The sequence below is a fragment of the Mustela erminea genome, chromosome 1, assembly GCF_009829155.1.
Source record: "Mustela erminea isolate mMusErm1 chromosome 1, mMusErm1.Pri, whole genome shotgun sequence".
NCBI classification, from domain to species: Eukaryota; Metazoa; Chordata; class Mammalia; order Carnivora; family Mustelidae; genus Mustela; species Mustela erminea.
Window position 1 is genome coordinate 14923927 of NC_045614.1, and position 10374 is coordinate 14934300.

The following is a 10374-nucleotide window of genomic DNA, read 5'->3' on the forward strand; positions in this document are numbered from 1 at the left end:
GATTTGGAGAAGCCCTCTTTGGCAGAATTAGGGAGGCATGAGAGAGTAGGAAGCAGGGCTGAGGGCTTCTGGGAGGAGACTGGGCCAGCACCAGGTAAAAGTACGTAGACTCAGGATGTCTTCGGGGCTGAAGGGATAAGCTGTATAGAGGGACAGACTCTTCATGGGTCAGGCTGATGACCAAGGAGGTGGTGGTCATCCCTTCTGGAAAGTCAGCTCCATGAAACCCACGGCCTGGGAATCCTGGGGCCTCTTCCCTGCTGACCATCACGGCAGTCACCATGGGTCTTGGACAGGTACCTGTCTGGGGGTAGGACTAGAGCTCCAGGCTTTGCCTGTCCCACACAGACCCCGGGGGCATCTTGGGTCTGCCCTGTCCTGGTTGTGTGACCGGGGCATGTGCACACCCTCTCTGGGCCTCAGTTACTTTAGCTACTCAAGAGGGCACTGAGGCCAGGCTCGAGGGGCGGGGGAGGATTCACTGGGATGATGAGCAAAGAGCGAGCGCCGGAGCGGTTTCTTCTGTCCCCCTAGGACCTGCCCGGCCGTTGCTCTGGTGTCAGCCCACTTTGCCCACCTGTGGGGCTGGCCGGAAGTGCCAAGTCATCCCTGTGACCCTTCTGCCACATCCCCCTGGTCCTCAGTGGGACTGTGCCCCTGTTGCCCAGTGTCACCTGCAAGGCTCCCCATCTCCCCATCACCTGCAACCCTCCCTCCCTCCCCATCTTATGTCCCCACCCTGGACCACAGCTTCGGGGGGTCAGCTTCTGCAGGTCCCAACCAAAGCAACGGTGACCAAATTGAATGTCGTATGCTCTGGGTTTGCTCGTTTTCTCTACAACCCTTTAAAGAGGACCCCTCCCCAGTCCCTGCACACACACACACACACACACACACACTCCTGGCCAGACCCTTCCCCGCCCCCATCTCCAGGGCATTTCAACCTCCCAGGCTCACATGTTCATCCCCATGTCACAGATGCAGAAACTGAGCCCAAGGACTGTGATGGCCACAGCCATGGCCACAGGCCCTGGGGCCCATGGGGGAGGAGGAGCGGGGACAGCACCGGGGGTGGACACAGGCCTGACTCTGGACTCTCTGTTCTCCCAACTCCTCCCAAAGCCCCAGGTTGTGTGGGGCTTGGAATGTGAGTTGGGGGTTGAGGTGTCTTTGCAGGGGCAGACGTGAGCAGACCCAGGCGGACTTCAGGCCAGGACTCAGTACTGGAGTTGGCTTCTCAGCCCCTCCCTCTGCCACAGGCCCCACAGAACCGCAGGCCAGTCACACTCCCCCGCCCTCTCAGCTCGAGCCCCGGGCGGGTAGGGATCCTCCTTGGTCTCAGATGCCCAGTGCCTGCCTCTCTTTGCTCCTCCCCACTCCAGCCAGACTCAGAAATCTTGTCCTTAAAAGTGCCAAGCACATGCCAGCCTCCAGGCCCTTGGAGCACCTGAGGTCTGCTTGAGGCAGGGGCCGAGGAGAAATATTTCTAGAATAAGGGTGGACCCCCTGGGGATGGCTGTTCCTGACACGACCAGAGGGCAACCCCTCATGTCTAAATCACCTGTTCTGTGCTGTCACCAAGCTCCCGCGGGGGAATTCCCTTTGACCTCACCACAACCTCACAGGCCCATTTTGCAGATAAAGAAACTGAGGTTCAGTGCTGCCCTGGGACCTTGGTCTGCGGGCTTCTCCCTCAGCCAGCCCCCTCCAACCAAGTCTGTTTCTGCATCTCCTCTCCTGGACCAACTGGAGAACAACCTTAAATGTTTATTGAGTACATGTTTTACACGGAGCGACCAACCTGCAGGCCCAAAGTTCGCCCTCCCAGCAGCCCCATTGAATGTGAGTAAACAGGCAAAACGCAGTTAAGTGCTTGCCAAAGCGAACACGGCTGGGGAACAAGGGGCAGGGTTTTCAAGAGGGAGTGCGACCCACACCCATTGTACAGAATGGTAAGCTGAGGTTCGGAGAGGTGAAGTGACACCCCTGAGGTCACAAGCAAGAACACTTAGAGGCAGATATTGATATTGGCGGCAAGGTTAGTCCCGTGTTCACTGCACAGAGGGGAGGGGAGGCACAGAGATCAGCAGGGTGCCGAAGCCACACAGCTGTGGGCAGCGAGGAGTGGACTTGAACCCAGACGCGCCTGGCGGGTTCTGGTGGGGATGGACGCGGCACCTCTATGCTGAGGCCGTGTGCAGCTTGGAGTCTGGATTTCCAGGGGACGAGTGGCAAGGTTGCACCTGGGGGTGCAGGGCTACTCGACTAGGGTGGGCGGAGCCACAGGGCTGGGGGCGGGGTTACCCCCTTGGAGCGGACTATGTGGAGTAGTACCTGGTGGGCGGGGCCTGGGCGGGGCTGAGAAAGTTTACCTGGTTGAGAAGATACAGTCCGCCAGATGAGGCAAGCGGGGTTTTTGGAGATTGCGGTGTCCCCTCTGGCAACTCCAGGGAGCGGGTGTAAACGAGGCTGCCGGCCGTCCACGCACTAGGCGAGGGGAGGAGGCCGCTGGCCTAAGGTCCTCTTCAGGGAAATGAAGTCGCGTCCTCACCCCCTGTCTGCGCTCGGTTCCACCGGGCGGTTTCCTATGTCTGTTTCCACATCTGACAAATGGCATGCCAGGCCTTACGTGAGCCAGACAGGACCTTTTGTACACCAGAGCTGGAAACTTCTCTGCACTCCGGAGGCTTCAGAATAAAGTCAGACTGCTCTCCTCTCCACCTTCTCTTCCCTCCACTCTCCCTCATCTGCTCACTCCAGCCACAAGCATTCCTCTTGGTCCTCGCTCAGGGCAACAACATTCCCACCTCAGGACCTTTGCACATGCTGGTCCCTCTGCCTACAGCTCCTTCCCTCAGCTCTTCCTCCTGATTGGCTGTTCCTTCAGGTCACTCAGCTCAAGTGCTGCCACCTGGCCAAAGTAGCTCCCTCCCCTCAGTTTCAAATTTATGAGAGGGAAAAATGTTGTTGGGACAATTGGAGAGTAATACAAAAACATATAGAATTGGGTCTATACCTCACCAGGTATAGTAGGATAATCCCTAATGGATCAGAGATGTATTTGTAAACAGACACCTACAAACCCTAAAAGACAATGTGTGCACACTCCTTTACTGTTTGGGAAGGAAGAGAGCTTTCCTAATGGTAATTCAGAGCCCAGAAGAAGGGAAAGGATGTAAGTCTGTGAATATGTAAAACAGAACAGAAGTTTTGTATGTCACCACACATCATTATCAATGTAATATGGTAGATGATGAAGTAGGAAAAAGTTATATTGCAAGTTATTTTGAGAAGAGTTAACCTAATATATAGTTTCCCAAAACAAATAAGAAAATCAACTATCCTATGTCCAAAAAGGGGGGGGGGCAAGAAATGACAGTAAATAAATGTGATTGCCTTGAAAACATGTTCTAATGAGAAATGCAAATTAAAATTCCATGGAGGGCATCTCTTTGGACCGTCTCTATCCCATTCCTCCTTCCTACTACCTGGGATGCAAATGACGGCTGGAGCTGAAGCAGCCACCTTGAGCCAAGAGGCAATGGGCATGGAGGTCAATATGGAAGGATCCTGAATCTCAGAGGACTCTGTGGAGGAGTCACCAGGCCTGCCCTGGACCATCTACCTCTGAACTCTTACAAGAAAAAAATTAAATTTCCATTTTGTTTGGGGAAAAAAAATACATGGAGATAGAAGTGTGATCCTACTTCCTTGGTGAGGCTGCAGAGAAACAGGTATTCATTGCTCGTAGGAATGTAAAATAGTATAATGGCATGAAAGAGGGGAAAGGAGAACATATGTAACAAATCTACATGTTCATTTACCCTTTGAACTAGCCACTTTACTTCTAGGGATCTTTCCCAAAGAGATGTGAGTGAACTTCTGTAAGCAGCCTAAAGGGGATGGTGGAGGTAATGACCCATACATCCACCCAGTGATGCACACGACTGTAAGAAGCAACCAGAGTAATCTTTCTGTATGTTACAAAGAGCAAAGCAGGGAAAAGAACACAGAGTATGCTATCATTTATTGCTTATATTTGAAATGGAAAAATAATCCTTGGGGCGCCTGGGTGGCTCAGTGGGTTAAAGCCTCTGCCTTGGGCTCAGGTCATGATCCCAGGGTCCTGGGATCGAGCCCCGCATTGGGCTCTCTGCTCAGCAGGGAGCCTGCTTCCTCCTCTCTCTCTCTGCCTGCCTCTCTGCCTACTTGTGATCTCTGTCTGTCAAATAAATAAATAAACAAAATCTTTAAAAAATATATGGAAAAATAATCCTCAAAATTTAAGAGTAAGAAACAGGATGAAAGGGACCATCTAACAGATGGTTTCTTAGGGTGCCTGGGTGGCTCAGTGGGTTAAAGCCTCTGCCTTCAGTTCAGTTCAGGTCATGACCCCAGAGTCCTGGGATCGAGCCCCACATCCAGCTCTCTGCTCAGCAGGGAGCTGCTTCCTCCCCTTCTCTGCCTGCTTCTCTGCCTACTTGTGATCTCTATCTGTCAAATAAATACATAAAATCTTAAAGAAAAATAAATAAAAGCTGGTTTCTTGTTTTCTAAATGCAATTTTGGGATCATGTCAATGTTTTGTATGGTTATAAAATAAAATTAAGGGCGCCTGGATGACTCAGTCAGTTCAGCGTTTGCCTTCGGTTCTGGTCATGATCCCAGGGTCCTGGGATTGAGCCCTGCATCCGGCTCCCTGCTCAGTGGGGATTCTGCTTCTCCCTCTGCCTGCTTGGGCACTCATTCCCTCTCTCTGTGTCTGTGTCAAATAAATAAAATCTTTGAAAAAAAATTATATGAGAGAAAGACCAAAAAAAAAAAAAAAGCCCAACAAAATAAAACCTTGAAATCAAAATGAGACAAATGAAACTAACTGTTTTTGAGCTGGTGGTTTAATGCTACAGACAGAAATTACTTCAGATGACTTTAAGACGCAGTCATCTGAACACAGTACGTTCCCTGGTGGGCTTTACCCCGAGGACAAACAGAACCACTAAGACATCTTAAACTGTTTTTGACAGTCATAGTGTTAGTAATAATATTGATATTGCTATTCTGAAACTATTATATTTTTTGATAAAGTCAATTAGTGATTTTGTGAATGTTAGCAACCAAGGTTTTCAATGTTAAAGGAAAGATGGACCAGTATAAAAGCATGACAGTTAAAATTTTGCAATCCTAAATAACTGAATGGGAAAACCAGTCCGAACATAGAATGTATTATCTTCTAAAAAGAAAAAGCGTGCTTTGGCTCAGTCCACTGAAAAGGCCTAGAAACAGTAACCAGACCTGTAGCTAGGAGCCCCCTCATGACCCCTCTGGTCTCACTTCCCACAAAAGAAGCCAGGGCTCCTTCCTAGAGGAAGCACTGTTTCCATATCTGGGCAGGAGACAGGCCAGAAGAGCCAGGAGTCTATCGTGAGACCAGAAAGCAAGGAAGCTTCTACAGATCTTGAGGTCCTGTGAAAGGAGCAAACACCGAGGGGCGCCTGCAGGTAACTATGGGATGAGTAAGCAAGAATTAGAGTAAGGACCCGAGGGGTTGAAGCATGAGTGTTAAAAATCCATGAGTTCGTGTGGATGCTCAAGGGAAAGAGGGAGGGAGGGAGGGAACCAGACAGGGAGGGAAGGAGGGGTTTCCTGGGTGTCGGATGGGAGGTGCTCGGAATCATCTCACACTTCTACAGCCTGGCTCTGCGCATGCCTGGCACTCACGGGCGTTTGGAAGCAGGCGTGTTTGGTTGCTTTTGCTGTCATCCTGCATCATGGACAGCCAGCCTGGTTGCTTGAGAAGGGCTGGACAGGTAGGGAAGCATCTCCGAGCCTCAGTTTCCCCATCTGGGCTGCCATGAAACTCAGGGTACTGGGGATGTTCCCTCATTGGGGTGACATGGGGATGGGGACCCCCAAGGCCCCAGGTCCCATCTTCTTCCAAATCCAGGGGTTCAGGGAGATCCAGAGAGATGAAGCATTCCCGCCCTGGGAGAAGAGAGGCAGAGTACTAAGAGCTCCCCACATTAAGACCCAAAAGGAGGGGGCGCCTGGGTGGCTCAGTAGGTTAAGGCCTCTGCCTTCGGCTCAGGTCATGATCCCAGGGTACTGGGATCGAGCCCCGCATCGAGCCCCGCATCGGGCTCTCTGCTCGGCAGGGAATCTGCCTCCTCCTCTCTCTCTGCTTGCCTCTCTGCCTACTTGTGATCTCTGTCTGTCAAATAAATAAATAAAATCTTAAAAAAAAAAAAAAGACCCAAAAGGAGGCATGGAGTGTAACTATGACTCCCTTAGGCATTGATTAAGCACCAGCCGTGGCTCCCAGGCCTCCTGGCGCCCCCACCTTCCCAGCAGATGTTGTGTCTGGACCCCGAGCCCGCTCAAACCAGGTTGAGGGAGGTGGGCTGGAGAGGTCACAATGATTACTCTGCCTGTTTTTCCAAGAAGGAAACAGGCTCAGAGTGCTGGCTTTGCCCCAGGGCTAAATCCAGTGGCTGGGGGGAAAGGGGGAGTCTGGGCTGCACCCTCACCTCCACCCCTACTGGCTGCTTCCAGAGGTGCCCATCTCCAAATTGGGAAAGGTACAAGCAGTCCACCCTGTAGCTGGGCCTCAGAAGGGGGTTCTTGTCATTTCCAGCCCCTTAACTGGATCTATCCCACCATTCTCTTATCCATTCTGCAAATATATATCAAGGCGTCTTTACATCACAGGTTCTGGGCTGGATGTGGAGGATATGATCAACAGAAAAGGCAAATATATAAACATGGAGAGGTCACATGGCAATATGCACTGAGAAGGGAACCAAACAGGAAATGGGGGATGGCCTGGAGAGCATGGTGGGGGTGGGGGCGGCTGTTCTGAGGAAGTGACCTTTGAGCTGAGATTTGAAAGAGGGAAAGAGTCAGGCACTTTGAGATGGGGGAGGAAGGGCATCCCAGCTGGAGGGCACAGCACATGCAAAGGTCCTGAGGTGGGAAAGGAGTTGGGCATATTTGAGGAAAGGAGCTGGGCCTTCTGGCAGGGCTGCACAGAGGAGGGAGGTTCCCTTCTAGGATGATGGGAGCCACAGGCAATTTTTAAAGGGTAACTTGGTGTATTTTTCAAATTCTGAAAAAGCCCCCTGTGGCTGATGTAGGGAGAAGGAATCATAAGTGTAACTATTACTAAGTTCAGCATTAATTAGGCACCAACCTAACGGGGCTCCCTGATCATCCCCAGACCAAAGATGAGCTGGAGCAGTCTCTTGGGGAGAGACAGCCTGCCCGAGGGGGTATCGGGGAGCCATCCTGAGAAGTTGGCCAGGGTAGGGAATGTTTGATGAGGACTCTCCTTGATCTAGGGAGACTTGGGGGGCACTGGGCAGGTTTGAGGGTGGCCTGGGAGCTTCACATCCACAAATCCCAAGGGACGAAGGGAGGTGCTGGACACGGGCATGATCCCCTTGCTGAAGACGTGCTGCATCTCCTGGAATGGACCTCCAGCCAAGACATCCACATTTCCCCTTGAAAGAAGGCAGGAAAAGGGAAAAAATAAAAATAGGTGGGGTCAGACCAGGCAGGAGGCAGCGTGAGATGTTTCATCATCCCTGCAGGAAGGAAGCGAGTTAGAGCTGGCCTGTGCCTCCCCACCCTGCGTCCCTTGGCAATGCCGGAGAAAGTCATTGCATTTTGCTGACAGGGCAAAGCTTGCTTAGCTGGCTGGCCTTCGGACAGGCCCCCAGGGAACATGGAGACTGTTCCCGAGTTGAGCGTGGAGTCAGACGGATCCGGCTTGGAATCCCTGTTCCTTCCCTGGTTACCTGTGTGAAGCTTAGACACGATGGCTTTTTCAAATAATTGTTCTGGGGCAACCAGATATCCATGTGGGGTAAATCGGACCCCGATCCTTACCTCATGCCATATACAAAATCTCAACTCTAGGCAAAGCCCTTTCTCATTTTGAGTATCCTCTGGGAGATGGTCCCCACCTTGCAGAGTTGTTGTGCTATTGGATCCAGCAGGCCTGTTGTGTGATTGGAACTGAAACAACCGCTGCCATTATTATTATTATTGTTTTACTTTATTTTAAATTCTATAAGACACCCATGAGTGCATGTAAAACTAGAGAAATCTGAATACGATCTCTTGGTTGTCTGAAAATCAACTTCTTGGTTGTGATAATGTATAAATCATGCAGGAGGTCAGCATCAGGGGAAGTGATGCGAAAGGTAACCCAGAGCTCTCTGTATTCTTTCTTCCTTTTTAAAAAAAAAAAAACAAAAAACAAAACCAACAGCTTCATTGAGATATGACTCACATACCATAAAATTCACTCGTTTAAAGGGTTCAATTCAGTGGTTTTTAGTATATTCACGAAGTTATACAACCATCATCACTTTCTAATTCCAGAATATTCTCATCACCCACAGAAACTCCATGCCCATTAGCTGTCACTTCTCATTTTCCTCTTCCCCCACCTCGTGCTAGCCACTAATCTACTTCCTTCTGTCTCTGTAGACTTGTCTATTTTGGACCTTTCATAGAAATAGACTCATATAATATGCGGTCTTTTATGTCTGGCTCCTTTCACTCAGCATCATGTTTTTGTTTTTGTTTTTAAAGATTTTATTTATTTATTTGACAGACAGAGATCACAAGTAGGCAGAGACAGGCAGAGAGAGAGGAGGAAGCAGGCTCCCCGCTGAGCAGAGAGCCCGATGTGGGGCTCGATCCCAGGACCCTGGGATCATGACCCCGGCCGAAGGCAGAGGCTTAACCCACTGAGCCACCCAGGCATCCGGGGCATCATGTTTTTAAGATTAGCCCGTTTCAGTATTTCATTCCTTTTGGTGGCTGAGTAATATCCCACTGCGTAGCTAGTTCACATTTTATGTGTCCATTCATCGGTCAGTGGACATTTGGATGGTTTCTACTTTTTTTTTTTTAAGATTTTATTATTTATTTGACATAGAGAGACACTGAAAGAGAGGGAACAGAAGCAGGGAGAGTGGGAGAGGGAGAAGCAGGCTTCACGCCGAGCAAGGAGCCCGATGCCAGGCTCCATCCCAGTATCCTGGGATCATGACCTGAGTGGAAGGCAAATGCTTAAATACTGAGCCACCCAGGCACCCCTGGTTTCTGCTTTTGACTACTCTAAATTACACTGCTGTGAATATTCAGCTATAAGCTTTGTATGAATACATGCTTTTGGTTCTCCGTCTTACTTTTGACAACTGCACATGAATCTAGAATTATTTCCAAATAAAAAGTTTAATGAAGCTGGGGAGGGAGATTTGCAGGGGTGCCTGGCTGACTTAGTCCGTGGAACATGAGACTCCTTTTTTTTTTTTTTTTTAAGTTTTAAAAATTTATTTGACAAAGGGTCAGGCAGAGGGGGAGGGGGAAGCAGGCTCCCTACTGAGCAGACCCTGATGACTGAACCACCCAGACGTCCTTTTTATTGAGATACAATTGACATGTAACATTACAGTAGTTTCAGATGTATACGATTTAATATTTGTGTATATTACTAAACGATCACTCTTTAACAGTTAACATCCATGACCACACAGTTACAAAGTATTTTTTCTTGTGATGAGAAGATCTACTCTCTCAGCAACTTTCAAGTATACAATATGGTATTATTAACCCTAGCCACCACGCTGGACATTCCATCTAGGATTTATTTATAATCTCAGGATGTTTATACTTTTTGACTACCTTCACCCACATTGTCCCCCCCCTTTTGTATTTAAAATAAAATAACAAAAGGAAGTCTCGCTTAAAGAATTACCTTTAGGGGCGCCTGCGTGGGTTAAGCACCTACCTTCAGCTCAGGTCATGATCCTGGGGTCCTGGGATCAAGTCCTGCACTGGGCTCCCTGCTCAGTGAGGGGGACTGCCAGCCTTGCCCTTCCTACATCGGATATTGTGGGTGAAGTATGTATGTCTTATTTTTGTAAGTAGAGGAAAGAAGTATAAAAATTAAGCTTTTAAAAATGTCTTAGGTAGGGCGCCTGGGTGGCTCAGTGGGTTAAGCCGCTGCCTTCAGCTCAGGTCATGATCCCAGGGTCCTGGGATCGAGTCCCGCATCGGGCTCTCTGCTCAGCAGGGAGCCTGCTTCCTCCTCTCTCTCTGCCTGCCTCTCTGCCTACTTGTGATCTCTCTCTGTCAAATAAATAAATAAATAAAATCTGTAAAAGAAAAAAAAAAAAGTCTTAGGTAATGCAACTGCATGATCTCCATTTTCACTGCATCCTTGGAGGATGTCAGAATGATGATCATCCTTCCCAGTGTACAGACAAGGAAACTGGGGCTCAGAGAGGTGAAGCTTCTTCTCCAAAGACACACAGCCAGTAGGAGGAGCTGGGATCTGAACCTGAGCTCTCTGCGTCCATGTCC